Here is an 18,341-nt window from a genome sequence, read left to right on the forward strand (position 1 = left end):
AGACACAACAATACAGTCACCCAGGATAGACTTAGGTGTTGGGCCTACCCAGGGTACCCTACGTACCATTAGAATGTTACTTATTAAGTGATCTGGTAACTGTATATTTGTGTTCAGCCAATAAATAACCTTATTTTTTAATGACCAAAAGTTCTCCTGGGAATGTGGCTCCAAGGCAGGCACACCAGCTAACACTACAACATATGGTCTAACATCATGGGGTAGATCTATGAAACCCCCACGGAAGTTGTGTGTGTTTCTGGGACCTTGGGGGTGCGCCCTTTGGGTCGTAGTCCTAATAGGTTTGCGGGTGTTGCCCCAAGTCCCAGAATTTGTGGCAGTTATGGCTTGGGCAGGGCGAGGGGGGGCGATTAACTTTAGGGGTAATAACTTGTGGGGTAATAACTTCAGGGAAAAAACCTTTGTGCGAGGTTTTGGTATAGGTCTAGGTATGGGCGGGGGCGGAGCGGAGCGGGGGATGATGATACAGCTAGAGCCTGTGGTGTACTCTCGACTCCCAATGTATTATTAATTTCCATTTGTTTGAGGCTAAGACTAGCTAATGTAACAATTGTCTTATCCATCTCTAACAAATTATTTTCAATGCGTGAGAGTCGGAGTTCGAGGGGTGTTAGGAGTTTTTTGAGTGTCTCCCACACAGTGTTGAGAAAATCTTCATTACCATCCTGCAATTCACCTGGCAACCCTTCATTAACACCCTCAGCAAGATGAGGAAAGGTAGAACCCCTAGATGAATCTAATTCCACTCTATCTATGCTGACCCGGGTCTCCTTGGCCCTTAAACAATCATTCGAATGGCAAACATCATCACCCACCCCATCTAAAGCAGGAGTTCTGCGATCATTAAAAAATGTGGCTTTCGCCGCTTTGGCCTTTTTTCGGGCATAAGTTGATCTTGCCAAGCGTTTCCTTTTTTGGATTGCATCCCATTTATTAACACTAATAGTCGGCTTAATTGTCTCCGTTTTTTTGGGATGCCTAAATCCAAAGCAGGATTCTTTGGTGCCAAAATCGAAATAGAATTAACAGGCAGTGAGGAAGGAATAGTAGATTGCTCCGAAAGAGGGGTAGGTGAAGAGTGATGGATAACCGCCTCAGTTATAAGCGGTCTGGGACCAGCCAGGCGCTCAGGGGTTTTGGCGGAGGCAATCGTACCAAGTGATGATTTTTTGGACAAGGCTAAATCCTGGGATAGTCTACGTGCAGCATCTAGCTCTAAGGACACTCTTTTCTGCATTTTATTGATCTCAAGATCGATAGCCATATTGGTCCTGGTGATGAAGTCCTCTAGAGTCCCATTATGCATTTTCCCACCCTTTGTGGTTTTACTGCGAGTACCCTGTGAGCACATAGTAAGTCTTAAAACAAACAATATTTAACAAATAGGTGGGCGACAGACTTGAGTCAAGAGGGGTGGCCCAGTCCAGTCCTATCCGTCCTCGAACAGCCTCAAACGGCCCGCTCTTTGCCCGGTCTTCGCCCCGAGCTGCGTCCCGCGCTGCGGGAGGGAGGACCATAGAAATAGGGAACTTAGTGGGGTGGGGGGCGGGGCAGCAGGGAGAGCGGACCGGAAGGTGTCACACGGTCACGCAGGGACTCCTGGGATATGGAGTCCCCGCAACGCTCGCAGCCCAGCTGCCTTTCACAGCCCAAAACCAGAACAGCTCCCTCTCGGTCACTGGTGCAGCCCCTCACACTGCTGGCGATGCGGCACCCGCGGAGCGGGTGCGGCGAGGTCCAAAGGGTCCGGTGCAAAAGAGGGCAGGTCCTCCTCCAGCCAAGAGCTCCTCACGGTGTGATTCTCTAAAAAGACGGTCCCACAAGAGGCAGGACGATGAGGGATTAAAAAGCCTTCAGTGGGCGGGGCAGCAGGGACAGCGGACCGGAAGGTGTCACACGGTCACGCAGGGACTCCTGGGATATGGAGTCCCCGCAACGCTCGCAGCCCAGCTGCCTTTCACAGCCCAAAACCAGAACAGCTCCCTCTCGGTCACTGGTGCAGCCCCTCACACTGCTGGTGATGCGGCACCCGCGGAGCGGGTGCGGCGAGGTCCAAAGGGTCCGGTGCAAAAGAGGGCAGGTCCTCCTCCAGCCAAGAGCTCCTCACGGTGTGATTCTCTAAAAAGACGGTCCCACAAGAGGCAGGACGATGAGGGATTAAAAAGCCTTCAGTGGGAGGGGGGCGGGGCAGCAGGGAGAGCGAGCCGGAAGGTGTCACACGGTCACGCAGGGACTCCTGGGATATGGAGTCCCCGCAACGCTCGCAGCCCAGCTGCCTTTCACAGCCCAAAACCAGAACAGCTCCCTCTCGGTCACTGGTGCAGCCCCTCACACTGCTGGCGATGCGGCACCCGCGGAGCGGGTGCGGCGAGGTCCAAAGGGTCCGGTGCAAAAGAGGGCAGGTCCTCCTCCAGCCAAGAGCTCCTCACGGTGTGATTCTCTAAAAAGACGGTCCCACAAGAGGCAGGACGATGAGGGATTAAAAAGCCTTCAGTGGGCGGGGGCGGGGCAGCAGGGAGAGCAGACCGGAAGGTGTCACACGGTCACGCAGGGACTCCTGGGATATGGAGTCCCCGCAACGCTCGCAGCCCAGCTGCCTTTCACAGCCCAAAACCAGAACAGCTCCCTCTCGGTCACTGGTGCAGCCCCTCACACTGCTGGCGATGCGGCACCCGCGGAGCGGGTGCGGCGAGGTCCAAAGGGTCCGGTGCAAAAGAGGGCAGGTCCTCCTCCAGCCAAGAGCTCCTCACGGTGTGATTCTCTAAAAAGACGGTCCCACAAGAGGCAGGACGATGAGGGATTAAAAAGCCTTCAGTGGGCGGGGGGCGGGGCAGCAGGGAGAGCAGACCGGAAGGTGTCACACGGTCACGCAGGGACTCCTGGGATATGGAGTCCCCGCAACGCTCGCAGCCCAGCTGCCTTTCACAGCCCAAAACCAGAACAGCTCCCTCTCGGTCACTGGTGCAGCCCCTCACACTGCTGGCGATGCGGCACCCGCGGAGCGGGTGCGGCGAGGTCCAAAGGGTCCGGTGCAAAAGAGGGCAGGTCCTCCTCCAGCCAAGAGCTCCTCACGGTGTGATTCTCTAAAAAGACGGTCCCACAAGAGGCAGGACGATGAGGGATTAAAAAGCCTTCAGTGGGCGGGGGGCGGGGCAGCAGGGAGAGCGGACCGGAAGGTGTCACACGGTCACGCAGGGTCTCCTGGGATATGGAGTCCCCGCAACGCTCGCAGCCCAGCTGCCTTTCACAGCCCAAAACCAGAACAGCTCCCTCTCGGTCACTGGTGCAGCCCCTCACACTGCTGGCGATGCGGCACCCGCGGAGCGGGTGCGGCGAGGTCCAAAGGGTCCGGTGCAAAAGAGGGCAGGTCCTCCTCCAGCCAAGAGCTCCTCACGGTGTGATTCTCTAAAAAGACGGTCCCACAAGAGGCAGGACGATGAGGGATTAAAAAGCCTTCAGTGGGCGGGGGGCGGGGCAGCAGGGAGAGCGGACCGGAAGGTGTCACACGGTCACGCAGGGACTCCTGGGATATGGAGTCCCCGCAACGCTCGCAGCCCAGCTGCCTTTCACAGCCCAAAACCAGAACAGCTCCCTCTCGGTCACTGGTGCAGCCCCTCACACTGCTGGCGGTGCGGCTCCCGCGGAGCGGGTGCGGCGAGGTCCAAAGGGTCCAGTGCAAAAGAGGGCAGGTCCTCCTCCAGCCAAGAGCTCCTCACGGTGTGATTCTCTAAAAAGACGGTCAAAATATCACTTTTAATAAATTAAGCAAGTTTAGTATATATAAATCAATGGATGCATTTGTTTTAGCACGAAGTACCTTGGATGCATCAAAAATCAAAGATGAAGCCAGGCGGAAGGGAAGTGATGCGCCGGAAAAGCAAAGCGGTACGACGGTTCCTTACTCCACAGGGGAGGTGATACATTGGCCTCTTGCTTCCAGGGAAGGTGATGTGTCACTTCCTTACTGCTATGCAGGGGAGACGATGTGCCAGTTCCTTACTGTCAGGGAAGATATGTGTCGTACCATCCTGGAAGGGGAGGTGATGCGTCGATTTCCGGGCACGCAGCATCAATTAAGTATCGGCATTGTGCTGCTTCATTGCGACAGTGGCAAGGCAGTGGCTGCATCAATTGTTTCAGCCGCAAAGCCGCCACTGCATTGACTCCACATCTGCCGACCAGATGCTGCATCAGAGACCAGGTGCTGCATCAGAGAGTGGGTGTCACGGATGTAGTTGACATGGTGCTCGGAACTCACGCTGCAGACATTTTTCTGACTGGCCTATGGTAAAAGCTGTGGTCCCTGCGCCGATCAGGAACCATGCTTTGGTTGCAAGCAGCAGGGAAGCGTCAATCTTGTGCAACGATGCGTCAAGAAAACAGACACTGGGATTTGATGCATTGATTTTCTCTTTAGATCACCAGGTTATATTTCCAAGGGCCTAGTAACTAAATTTGACACCTCTTAGCAAGTCAGGACTCTTAGCAAAGGTGCCAAGCCACTGGTAGGTGAAGAGTTTGATGGCCCTGAGACTTTTTAACAGGAGGCAAGCATGAAAAAAGCCCTGGAGAACCTTTTAATCAGGATAAAAAAAGTAAAGTCCAGTCCTTTTTATTCCATTCATTTATCTTTATTTCGGCAATTTTGCCCAAGAAGATGTACATACAGTAGTAAAATCAACAGTCTATAAAACACCTGGATAATAAAAAAGTTAGGATGAGCACAAGTAATCAATATGGTACATTATCCAAATCAGTCAGTAAACATCTACATTATCGGTTCTAAAATTAATTAAAAAAGTGCATGTGCAAAGATTAAGATTAAGTATTGTTTAGTATAGCCCTACGCTTAAACCATATTGCTGTGAGAAATTTTGCTACACCGAAAACAACCTTACTAGATAAATCTGTTTTAAAAATACGATAGGCTTGCATACAGTGTGTGATTCCCAAGTTTCTACACAATGGCACAAGCCAGTACCTCCTTATTCTTTGATAGGCAGGACAGAAAAACATGATATGTAGGTCATTTTCCAAGTCACAGTTGCAGCTGGGACAATTGTCCGGGGAGGCTGGAGACCATTTAGCAGTAAAAGCTCTGATCGGTAAGGTACCACACCTCCACTGTAAGTACAACTTCCTAGTTAAAACAGGATAAATGTCATCCAGAACATATTCAAAATAATAACAATCTTTTACCTTTAAAAAACAATCAATTAGGGTGCCAGCTTGAGCATTACGTATGGAGTTGGATAATTTGTTTTCATAGTAAAGTTTTGATAAACTTTTTCTTGAGACCCTGGTACAGGCAATTTCAGGATCATACCACATTTGCGGTACCCCTAGCTTGATAAATTCATTTTTTATACAATCAAGCCATGGTATTTTAACTACATTTGCTAAATTTAGAATTTCTAGGAGTTCCTGCCTGTAGATTTACTAACGCGTGTGTGACCCCTGAGGCTTGAGCCGGGGGCTGTGACCGTATTTTAACTGTGTGCTTTTAAATTGATTTGCGCCTGATTCTATTATTATTTCATTTTTAAACCCACCTAACCTCACGATCTTCCAGCACTTGTCCCCACTCCCAGTGCAGCCGAGTCAGTGCTGACGCTGTGGGAAGCTGGGTCTAGGAGGCCATATTGGGGGGAATTAGGGTTGGCGTTCGAGTTGTTGCTCGCCTCCCGCCCGCCCACCTACATAAGCAGCAGTGTAACGCGAGCGCGCTGATTACTAACGCGTGTGTGACCCCTGAGGCTTGAGCCGGGGGCTGTGACCGTATTTTAACTGTGTGCTTTTAAATTGATTTGCGCCTGATTCTATTATTATTTCAGTTTTAAACCCACCTAACCTCACGATCTTCCAGCACTTGTCCCCACTCCCAGTGCAGCCGAGTCAGTGCTGACGCTGTGGGAAGCTGGGTCTAGGAGGCCATATTGGGGGGAATTAGGGTTGGCGTTCGAGTTGTTGCTCGCCTCCCGCCCGCCCACCTACATAAGCAGCAGTGTAACGCGAGCGCGCTGATTACTAACGCGTGTGTGACCCCTGAGGCTTGAGCCGGGGGCTGTGACCGTATTTTAACTGTGTGCTTTTAAATTGATTTGCGCCTGATTCTATTATTATTTCAGTTTTAAACCCACCTAACCTCACGATCTTCCAGCACTTGTCCCCACTCCCAGTGCAGCCGAGTCAGTGCTGACGCTGTGGGAAGCTGGGTCTAGGAGGCCATATTGGGGGGAATTAGGGTTGGCGTTCGAGTTGTTGCTCGCCTCCCGCCCGCCTCACACTTGTATAAAAAGATGTCATCATCCCGTCCGCGCAGCGGGCGGGCGCAGCGGGCGCGCCGGCGGCGCGCCGAAGGCGCGCCAAAGGCAAGCCCGTCTGCGCCCGTCCGAGACCGGACGGGGCCAGGGGCCATGACCCCTGGTCATTTGTTGGACCCCCATATAAAATACAACTCTAATGACCTGTTAAGACTGAGACCCCTCGTAAAAACAGAGTGTGCCTACTCATATCATCCGCTAAACTTGCCTATCCAGTGTCGACACTGTCATCTCCATCCAAAAGGCTTTTTGCCCATGGAACATCTGAATTCCTTTAAAATGTTCCTTCTCAATTGCAGATCGATGCCCAAGGATCAGACTGAAATATCTATACTGCTGGAAGAGCATAACCCAGATGCGGTTTTTTTCACAGAGACTTGGCTTACCGATTCGTCGGTGCCCGATCTCGTCCAAGCACTACCTTATGGCTACCAAATAGCCAGGACAGACCGTATCTTAGGAAGGGGAGGAGGACTGGCAATAGTGTTTAAAGATACTTACACATGTCGATGCAATTCTATTTCCATTCTTGACTGTGAAAGCGTGTCGTTTAATTTGGAATTTTCACCTAATCTAAATTTTTCTGGGATCCTAGCATATCGCCCCCCTGGTACGACCAGACAGTTTCTAGACTCCGCGCCCTCAGTAATCGCAGACCTGGCTATTACATCTGCCAACTTCACGCTGTTGGGAGATCTAAACATGCATTTTGAAGATTCTGCTGATCATGCTGCCCAAGAATTGATTGCCGACCTGTCTGCTCTTCAGCTGGCCCAGCTTGTCTCCTCACCTACTCATGAGAAAGGACATTTACTAGACCCAGTATTTAGTAACTGCCCAGGTTTAGTCACAGAATCCCCTATTGCTCTCCCATGGACAGATCATCAATTGATCCGGCTAAACTGGTGCATTCCTAAACCACCTGTTCTTTTGACAGGTTTACGGAAGGCTCGAGACTGGCCGAAACTGTCAACTGACAAGTGGGCTTGTGAACTCCAAGCCACTATCCCTCTAATTACTACAGATCCTGTAGAAGCTAATGACACCTTTAATAGCTGGATCACTCAGTCACTGGACACCATTCTCCCAATAGTACAATCTCGCACCAAAAGGTCTAGGATGTCAGCACCTTGGTATACTACAGAGCTTAGGGAGATCAAACGCTTGTGTAAAAAGCTAGAGAGGAAATGGCGTCTGGGATACACAGACCCTGACAAAATAGCATATAGAAATTCCATCAGGAACTATAAGCTTGAGATCAAAAAGCTCAATCCTAGCATTACACACAAAAAATTAATGATGCTAGGTCCAATTCTAGGGAAATATATAGAATTGTAAAAAATCTCACTACACTTCCCCAGTCTCCAATAAATAGTGAGGATTTACAAACTCGCTGCAATGAGCTGGCGGATTATTTCTTTAACAAAATAGATCGTATCTACTCTGCTTTCCCAGCCATGTACTCACAAAATCAGGCAGACACTGTTGGCCTCTCCAACTATGGGGCAGCAGAAAATAAATCCCCAACTCTGGAGAACTTTCCATTATTACAGCAGGATATATTAGCTAGTCTAATGACCCAGATAAAATCAGGCTCCCCCAGCGATCCGGCCCCTCCCAGATTTCTAAGGACCATTAGTCAGACCATCTTACCGATCATGCTAAGGGTACTCAATGCTTCCATTTCCACCAATATAGTTCCTCCTAAGTGGAAAGAAGCCAGGGTTAAAGCACTTGCTAAGAAACCAAATATGAGTGTAACTAATCTCAGTAATTATCGTCCAATCTCCTTGCTCCCCTGGGCCAGTAAGCTATTGGAAAAATACATCAATGGCCTCTTGACCAAATTCCTTGAGGAAAATAATCTCCTCGATCCCTCGCAGACCGGCTTCCGCCCCAAGCATGGGACGGAGTCGGCTCTTTTGGCGGTCTTGGAGGAAACTAGGGGCATCTTGGATCGAGGAGGATCGGTGGCAGTCGTCCTCCTCGATCTCAGTGCCGCTTTTGACACTGTAAATCACACCATCCTGTTGCAACGCCTCGGGGAGATTGGGATTCAAGGAGGAGCGTTGGAGTGGATCCGCTCATTCCTATCCAGCAGGCAATTTCAGGTCTTTGAGGGAGCAACCATCTCTACAAGCAAGCCTTTAGACTGTGGAGTCCCACAGGGCTCCTCATTAAGCCCGACGTTGTTTAACGTCTATATGAGACCGCTGGCTGGGGTCGTCCGTCCGTATGGTATTAAGATCGTTACCTACGCGGACGATACCCAGCTGGTAGTCTCTCTCACGCGGGCCGGAGACCCTGTGGGTACAGTGGACCTGCTCGAATGTCTGAGCAAGATTGATCGATGGATGACCATGTCTTGTCTCAAACTCAATGGAGACAAGACAGAGGTCATGATGCTGGGACATCTAGCACCATCCACGATCAATCACATCTGGCCGGCTTGCTTGGGTACCCCCCCAGTCCCCAGGGATGCCATCAAGAGCCTGGGAGTCTGGTTGGACAAGTCCCTGACGTTTAACCATCAGGCCGTTGTACTATCTGCCACCTGTTTTGGCCTGATTAGAATGCTGAAGAAGATTCTTCCATTACTCCCGTTTGAGGCCAGACAAATTGTGGTCCAGGGACTAATACTGGCCAGGTTGGATTTTGGAAATGCGCTTTACCTTGGTACCCCTGACTCCACATTGAAAAAGTTGCAGGTAATTCAGAACTGTGCCGCCCGAACTTTGCTCCAGCTCCCCCGTAGGACCTCTGTGAAGGCAGGATTGAAAAAATTACACTGGCTTCCCGTGAAAGACAGGGTCAGCTTCAAATCTCTCTGTGTTGCCCATCAATCTTTTTGGGAAACTGGGCCACTAATTAGTCGCACCTTAATCACCCCCTATCTTCCCAATAGACAACTTCGATCTACTAATGCCCTACTGGCAGTAGTGCCAAAGGTTAAGAGATCCAGAGCAGGAGGTCGCTCTTTCTCCTTGAACGCGGCCAAGTTGTGGAACAGCCTACCTTATCATCTTAGGTCCAACTCAGACCTTACTTCTTTTAGGAAAAATTTAAAAACTTTCCTGTTTAACAAATAAGTTGCTTCTCCTGTACTTGGCCTTATGGGCAACACCTGTTAGTTTTCAGCGCTGGGACGCCTCCGGGCAGCTATTCTGCGCTTTATAAAACCTATTTTCATTTCATTTCATTTCATAGTTAAGGAGCTCCGACGTGCTCCAAAGTCTGCACCAGAATGTCAATGGCTTGAGACCCAAGACCTCATCTATTGGCCTAAGGCCCATATCAAGTCTAAGAGGTAACAAGGGAGTACTAGGGGGCAAAGTTAGTAATTGTCTGAGGAATTTGTTTTCTGTGATGACAATATCAGGCCTACAGACATTCCCCCATAGTTCACCCCCGTAGGTGACTGCACCTCTTACCTGTATTTTATAAATCTCAATGGGTGGGCCGATGGGTTTAATTGTGGAGGAATTAGAAAGCTTAAGAATACCCCCTATTAGCTGTGCCTGTTTGAGTTGAGAGTTGATTTGCTGAGGGGCCCATGTCATGCTTTCATTTAGAGTTACCCCTAAGTAATCAAAAATCCGAACCCTTTCCAGCCTGGTAGCTCCTATTGTGGGGTTTGGGCGTGTGGTTACTGGGGAATTAAAAATCATAAATTTGGTTTTAGAAGCATTGATTTCCAGACCCCGTTCCACACAGAATGCCACAAAACCATCCAATGTCCTTTGGATCCCCGTTGGGGATTTTGACAGCAGCAGGGTGTCATCTGCAAACATAATTGCTGGCACCCTGCTGCTGGCTAGCTTGGGGGTGTCAGTATTTGATATCCCATTTAGATGGGAAATTACCCCGTTGACATAGAGGCAAAACAGGGTGGGTGCTAGAACGCACCCCTGTCTTACCCCCCTGTCAACGGGGAATTTTGAGGACAATGAACCATTCCTCCCGCACCGCACCCGAGCAAAATTTTTTGGGTGGAGCCGTATTAAAATATTCAAAAGTTGGGATGGAATGTCCATCTCAGCTGATACTGTCCAGAGCTTGCCTCTAGGAACCAAATCGAAGGCAGCACGTAGATCCACAAAAACTGTGTATAAACATCCCCCTTCAATCATAACGGTCTTCCAAAATAACACGGCCAGACGAAAAATCTGATCCATTGTGGATATGTTTCTTCTGAACCCTGCCTGATAGGGACTCAATATGGAATTTTCCTCCATCCAGTCCTGGAGGCGATCTAAAATGAGCCTGCCAAAAATCTTTTGCGGCACATCAATTAAGCTGATCGGCCTGTAATTGGCTGGGAGCAGAGGAGAGCCCTTCTTGTGAATAGGAACAATCTCTGCACCCAGCCAAGTACTAGGTACTGACATACCTCTAAGGACAGCATTATAAATGGCTAACAAATATGGAGCCCATATAATTGGTTCATGCTTAAAGAGGTCGCCAAGAAACTTGTCCAGCCCCGGGGCTTTACCGGCGGCCAATTTGAGTATTGCCTCAGAGACCTCCCTCACCGTAAAGTCATAGTAAAGTCCACTACATACATTTGACATGTAGGATCTAAGGGACCCACCCCTGTACCCCCCCTCCAGATTACTGTCTCCTGGTGCATATAGGTTCCGAAAGTGGCCCTCCAATACGCTAGCAGCTATATTTGCCTCAGTAGCAGCCACTGGCTCCACCGAGCCAGTAATTGACCAAAATTTACGCAGATCTCTAGCTGCAAGGGAGTTGGTTAAACTTATCCAGTTATCGTGGTCCCATTCCTCTTTTGCACACTTGAGTAGGTGCGTGTAGTCAGCTCTCCTAGCCTGTATAGCTAGCTAGTCAGTATTCTGTTTTAAGACAGAAACTAATTCGGCTTTCGCTTTTCGACAAGCGAGTTGTACCATGTTGCTCTTTTGCCCTTGGTTAGCCGCCTTGACACGCGGGGATAAAACACCTGTGCCAAGTTATTTATTAGCTCTTCATGCAGGGCCCCAAGCTTATGTTGCATGTCTGGAAAATGTACTTGAGCAATTAGGGTACTAACCTCTTCAAGTACAGGAAGTGTTCGAGCATAAAGCTCTGAAATCTGCTCTGGGTGTGCCACTAGTTTAGCCCACTTAACTCTTCACCTGTCATTAGATAGGGTCAGCCTCTGATCTGAAAAATCAGTACTATCCTTATTCCCTACAATAATACCAGGCATAGAGATTTCTAAACTTAATGCATTGTGATCACTGTCATTTCTTACAATCACACTGAAATCCTTCACTTTAGCACAAGACAAAGTTTCAACAAATATGTAATCTAGATGGGACTCCTGGCCCGGTTTGTTGTAGATATATTTTGGGGGGACGTCTGATTTCACCAGCCCGTTACACGCCCTGATCGAATGCTTGAGCGTTAGTGCCATGATTTGGACTGCTAACGGTGTCCATGCCCTGGGAGGTGGAGCTGCCGATGGCGGTATTGCCCAGTGATCATCTTCTTCCATGACGGCACCATCTGTCAAGCCTGGCAGTGGCTCGAAATGACAATTGAAGTCACCCCCAATCAAATGTCAAATGTAAATGTCATGGTACTTATAGAGCGCACTGTCACCAGACGGTCACCTTGCGGTGTCGCCTATGCGGCTTCCTGGCGCTGATACTCATACCGCTGTGGAACCCCTCCTGGCTTTCCCTGTGAAGTGTCCACTCCTGGGCACCCCCAGGGTGAAGCCAGGCATCCTTAGTGCTTTTGGGGCCGGTGTGGAGGCTAAGCAAGCTATTGCCCAGAGTTGCAGCGTGGGGCCCGTGATTAGAATAGGCACCGAGGCGAGAATTAACAGGTCAGAGGAAATTGAGCCCGAGACCCCGCCGAGGCGGGAATCGAACCCTGGTCCCTGGCCAGAAATCTGCATCAGGGTCTGCCGCTCTAACCATTGAGCCACACTCTTCCACATCACGAGCTGGATGCCACTAGGTATGGAGCTTAGAAATAGAGAAAGCTCCTCGACTGTTTTGGACTCTCCAGTAACACTCACTGGTCTAGAGTACACGTTGACCAGTGCAAGCCTCGATCCATTAGACCACTCCAAAAGCACGCACTGGACATCGTCAGATGATGTATTCAGGGGCTTGGCCGTACAGCCCAGATGAGTACCCACCCAGACTGTAAGGCCTCCCGATGGCCGCCCCTTCCCCCCCCATCTTGCCGGGACAAAAAAGGAGGCAAAGCCAATACGCACTATGTCCTCTCTAGCCCATGTTTCCTGGAACAGACAAACGTCATTCCCATCTATAAATGATCCCCACTCTGGACAATCCATCTTATTACAAAGGCCAGCCAGATTCCAGGACAATATTATTAAGGAACCTGGGTTGATGTTATTAACCATTCCCATATTTTCCCCGCTAGGAACCCTTGTGTTAGCTTTCGCCATTTCCTGTGACTCCTGCCTCACAGGGGCGGTGAGTGCGCCTTGGGCCTGGCCAAGCTGATCAGTAGTATCAGGAAGAGTGTACTTAAGGGAGCTCATGTCGTTACTCCCAATCTGCTTAGTACCTTGAGCTTCAATTTGAGACCCTACTTCGTAATCGAGTACAAGAGACCCACCTGGCTGTGTGAGCATGTTGCTACAACCCACATTTTCTGGAAATCCCACCTCCATCGCTGCAGGAAGAAGTCAATCGACCATATCCAAACAGCTAGAGCGATTAGAATTCAGAGGTGGGCCAAGCAGTTGAATATTCCCTCTCCTTTCCATATTCCCTCTTCTCCCTCCACTAGCTCCCACTCTCGTCCAACCTTCCTCCTCTGCCCGAGTAGTACTCTGTGAACCTGGTGGATAGAATGAAGACAAAGGGAGGGGTTGGATAGCCGTGTCGAATTCTTGATATGGCCAAGAGCATATGTGGGAAACTGTTCCTGGGTCTCTAAAGTTAACCACAACACAGTCCCCACTAATCTTTTTAGTGGTGGCACCTACCCATGCTATCCTACGTACCATCAAGATCTCGCTCGAGATTTGGGAGGGAGAGGCATATTTTTACTCAGCCAGCTAACAACCTTATTTTTAAGTGACGCAAAAGATTCACTGACCGATGCCTCGAGCACTGGTACTCCGTTAGAACAGCTACCAGGGGGCTCACCTCGGGGAGGTAGATTTAATGTCAGTTTATTTAAAGTAAGACTATCTCCTGGAGTATTCTTTCGATGGTGTTGGTCATAGTTATTGTGTTTAATCGAGGTCACCTCCGATGGTTGGGCGGGGGTATTCATAGTAGGGGGGCACTGCACTGTCAAGCCCCCATCTACTCTAGGGATAAAATTATCTCATATGGATTTCCCCTGACCCTTCCCCTTCGCTCCCTCCTCCAACATCGTTTTGACCTTATCCAGGCTATCACCAGTCGACTCAGTGGCCCTTTCTATACTTGACAACCTTAGTTCCAGCTGAGCAAGTCTAGCTCCGAGGGGGTTGAGCAAGGCCTTAAAAAGTACACCTAAATTGGCGATCGTCAAATCATCCTCTGGGGAGATTAAAGTACTGGTGCCTGGGTCGCCCGTGATTAAGATGGGCGGACTCGTCACTAAGGGGGTAGGTAGAACAGGAATCTGTGTGGTGGCCATACCTGCGGGTACCGAGCAGCTTGTTTGCTTTGCAAGCTTTGCCTTTCTCCCCCCAGATTCATGGGACACACGTTTCCTTTTGGGTATGGCCCCCTCTCGATTCCCCCGTAACTGCCTACCATTCTGTGTTACTAAACTGTCATTTGCGAGATCCACTTGTACATTAGGTAAGACATTACTCTCAAGTATAGTAGGTAAAATAACATCATTGCGTAATGGTGCATCACCCCCCGAGATTTGAGGACCATTGGATGTTGCAATGTCTGTCCTTTCTACACATCCATTGGCAGTAGAATCCTCACGTTTCTCCGGCGTTCTCGCATTCATTATAGGCCCCAGTGAGGATCGCTTGACATTCACAAGTTCCTGTGAAAGCCGCCGCTCCAGTACGGTGATCTCATGCGATAAGAGAGAACTAGCTCTGATAATAAAATTAGCCATAGTACCAACAACCTGACCACTCGTAGTCGCAGCTTTGCTCCTCAACTCCCGCCCTGCCATCTTGCTCTGTGCCGCTGGTTAGGAATAATACGTTGCTGTAGCTTGCGGTGAATCTTACCTCACCTTAGCGTGGCCAACACAACTGAAGGGGGGGTAGCCCGGTCCAGTCTGTCTCGGTCTGGAACTGGCTAGAACGGGCCCGGGCTTCGCCCGGCGCGCGTCCGCGCGCATTCATTGAGGTGGGAGGTGGGTTCCAAGATATAGGCAAGTGGGCGTGTCGGGAAGAGGCACCAGCGTCAGGGTATGCTGGTCCTCGCAGTCCCGGAGTCTCTATGCAGCCCAACAGCAGAGTCAATCACCTCCTACTCCTCGAGCGGCTCCCGCGAAGCGGGGGCCGTGAGTCGTTGCTTTAAAGTCCGGCGTGTGGGTGTGGCGGGAAGAGGCACCAGCGTCAGGGTATGCTGGTCCTCGCAGTCCCGGAGTCTCTATGCAGCCCAACAGCAGAGTCAATCACCTGCTACTCCTCGAGCGGAAAGTCCAGTCCTTTCACTTCCAGGACAGAAGCAGCAAGCAGCAGGCCAGCCCAACAAACCAACAGGCAGAGTGGCCTCCTTCCTCCAGCATCCAGTTCATCGTCCTTGCAGAATATCCTCAGTCCAGAAGTGTTCACACAGTAACACAGTGAAAACACTACAGAAGGATTCCACAGAAGTTTAGGAAAATAAACAATATGTATCTGAATAAAACAAGACCAAAATGACAAACATCCGACATACACAAGTCAAAATATCACTTTTAAAAGAGTAAGCAAGGTTAGTCCATAGAAATCAATGGATGTGTAAAATATCAAAGATGGTGTGAGGTGTAGGTCGGGGTAAGGCGTCCGAAAAGCAAGGAAATGCACTGGTCCCTTACTATGCAGGGAAGGTGATGAGTCAGTTCTTTACTGCAGAGGATGAGCTGTATCAGTCCCTTACTGCTTGCCTCGGTAGTTGATACATCGGTTTCTGGATACGTGGCCTCAGTTCCTTACTGCGATGTGGTGTTGATGAAGAATCAGCTCCCAGGGATGAGACGTAAAAACTCCAAATGCTCTGTGTGAAAGTGACAGGGGTGATCAGGTGCTGCATCTATTCCTCAGGCATGATGTAGGCGCTGCGTCTGAGTTGGAGCGGGTGTCATGGACGTTGGGACACGGAGCTAGAAACTCACGCAGCGGTAATTCTTCTGATGTTCTGTGACAGCAAGCTGGGGCCTGCGGGGAAAGCCTTCATTGATGCATCAAGCGGGAACCATGTGTCGGGGCAGACAGAGGCAATGCGTCTATCTTTTACAGTGGTGCATTGATTATACAGGTGCTGTGAGTCGATGCAGGGATTTTCCCCCTAAGATCACCAGGTTGAACTTCCAAGGGCCAAAGAACTGGATTTGGCACCACTTGGCAAGTCAGGACACTCAGCAGAAGAGTCCAGGTACTGGCAGGTGAAGTCTTTGGTGGCTCCGAGACTTTGTAACAGGAGGCAAGCTCAACTCAAGCCCATGGAGAACCTTGAAACAGGATACAGAAAACAAAGTCCAATCCTTTCTCTCCCGGAACACAAACAGCAAAGCAGCATGCAGCATGCAGCAAAGCAAACAGCAAAGTGGCAGTTCCTCCTGACAGCTTCTCCAGCTCTTCTTCCCAGCAGGATGTCCTCAGTCCAGAAGTAATTTAATTACATGGTACCAGAAGACCAGTACTTATACACATTTCAGCCTTTAAAGTTGGCAACATTCAAAGGGAAGTTCTTTTAGTGCACAAGACTCTGCCATTGCCTGCCCCGGCTCCAGACACACTACAGGCGGGTGGAGATGGTTTTGTGTGAGGACAGGCACAGCTCTATACAGGTGTTAGTGACAACTCCTCCCACTACTCGAGCTCAGGAAGGCCGATAAGCCTGGTGATGGGCCATCAGGATATGCAAGGTACATCTCAGCTCCCTTTGTGTGACTGTCTAAATTGAATGCACAAGAGTCCAACTGTCAGCAAACCCATAGGTATATTCTACAGACAGGCATTGGCACAGAATGGTTAAGCAAGAAAATGCCCAGTTTCTAAAAGTGGCATTTTTAAACTTACAATTCAAAAACCAACTTCACAAAAAGATGTATTTTTAAATTTTGAGTTCAGAGACCCAAAACTCTAAATCCCAAGCTGCTCCCAATGGGAAATTGCACTTAAAAGATATCTCAAGGCAATCCTCATGTTACCCTATGGGAGAGATTGGCCTTGCAATAGTGAAAAACGAAATTAGCAGTATTTGTTATGTTATGTTATGCGGTTTTATATAGCGCATAATGTCCCGGTGAAGTGGCGTTCCAGCAAAAAACTGCAGAACAATAGACAAAAGGAGCAAGCTGCAGTGGAGGGAATAGGTGTGTTTTGATCGCCTTACGGAATGCCAGGTAATTTGTCATGCGGCGAATGGCGATGGGGAGCATATTCCAAAGTTTAGCTGCCAGTACACGAAAGTAGCGCCCACCCGCACGAGACCTCCTCGCCCGTGGAAAAACCACCAGATGCTGGCCCATAGACAGGAGTTGGTGGGAAGGGGTGTATAATGTTAGCAGATTTCACTATTAGGACATGTAAAACACAACAGTTCATGTCCTACTTGTTAAAACACAGCACCCTGCCCATGGGGCTGCCTTGGGCCTACCATAGGGATGACCTACATGTAGTAAAAGGGAAGGTTTCGCCCTCGCAAGTGGGTGCACTTGCTAGGTTGGAATGGAAGTTTAAAACTGCACTCACAGACACTGCGGTGGTAGGTCTGAGACATGTTTGCAGGGCTAGTCTTGTGGGTGGCACAATCAGTGCTGCAGGCCCACTAGTAGCATTTTATTTACAGGCCTTGGGCACACCTGGTGCACTTTACTAGGGACTTACTAGTAAATCAAACATGCCAATCATGGATAAACCAATCACCAATACAATGTACACAGGGACCACTTACACCTTAGCACTGGCCAGCATTGATAAAGTGCCCAAAGTCCTGAATACCAGCGAAAACAAGTCAGAGAAAATAGGACGAAGAATGCAAAACGTTTAGGATTAACTCTGCGAAAGGGCCAGGTCCAACACAAACCGAAAAATATTCTTCATTTCAAAGGTAAAAATTCAAGAGACCCATATATCAGCAGTCAGTCATCTCAGCTTTATTCGATTTTGTTTAAAAATCATAACACACAAATAAAATACAAGAGCCAAACATAGCAATTAATAAGAACTACATCATAAAACAAGATAAAAATACAGAAATAAAACGACATCTACAAGTGATATTAATGTTTTTCATTGAACATACCCCAAAAAGCAGGATACCTTACAAAAAATCACAAAGGAATTCAATTGTTGAAGAAACAGCAAGGCGGGTCGACATTGCCTAAAATTACTATCGCAGAGAATAGGTAAAATACATTGTTGACGTGGAGTAGTATCATAGGGGCAAAAAAGCAACATGGCAAAGTACATTGAGTCGAAAGGCCATCACAGAGACAATTAATCAGAAACAAGGACCAATCATTGGTGGCTGGAAAAGTGATTAAAAAATAGAAAATATCCAGACTAAAGTGTGTCAAAAAATACCGATGCCATCGATTATGGACAGCAATGCAGTAAGGTTGAATCATATTAGTAGCTAGTGTGAATTTGGTTCTTTATGACAATAGGTTTAGCCATTTCCTTACATAATCTTTGGTCGGTAACAAAAGACAACAGTAATTTTATAGGTCTCTTCTGCTGACCTTAGATAAAATATTCGGGGAATCAAAATATTCCGGAAGAGTCAAGTTCATGCAGAAATGCTTAGCACACCTGAAACACAAGAAAGTGCCAGAGTGAGTAAATGTAAACAGTCATTTAAAATCGTATGGTTTAAAACGATAAAATCACTGGTC

This window comes from Lissotriton helveticus, chromosome 9 (genome assembly GCF_964261635.1).
Source record: "Lissotriton helveticus chromosome 9, aLisHel1.1, whole genome shotgun sequence".
Lineage (NCBI taxonomy): Eukaryota > Metazoa > Chordata > Amphibia > Caudata > Salamandridae > Lissotriton > Lissotriton helveticus.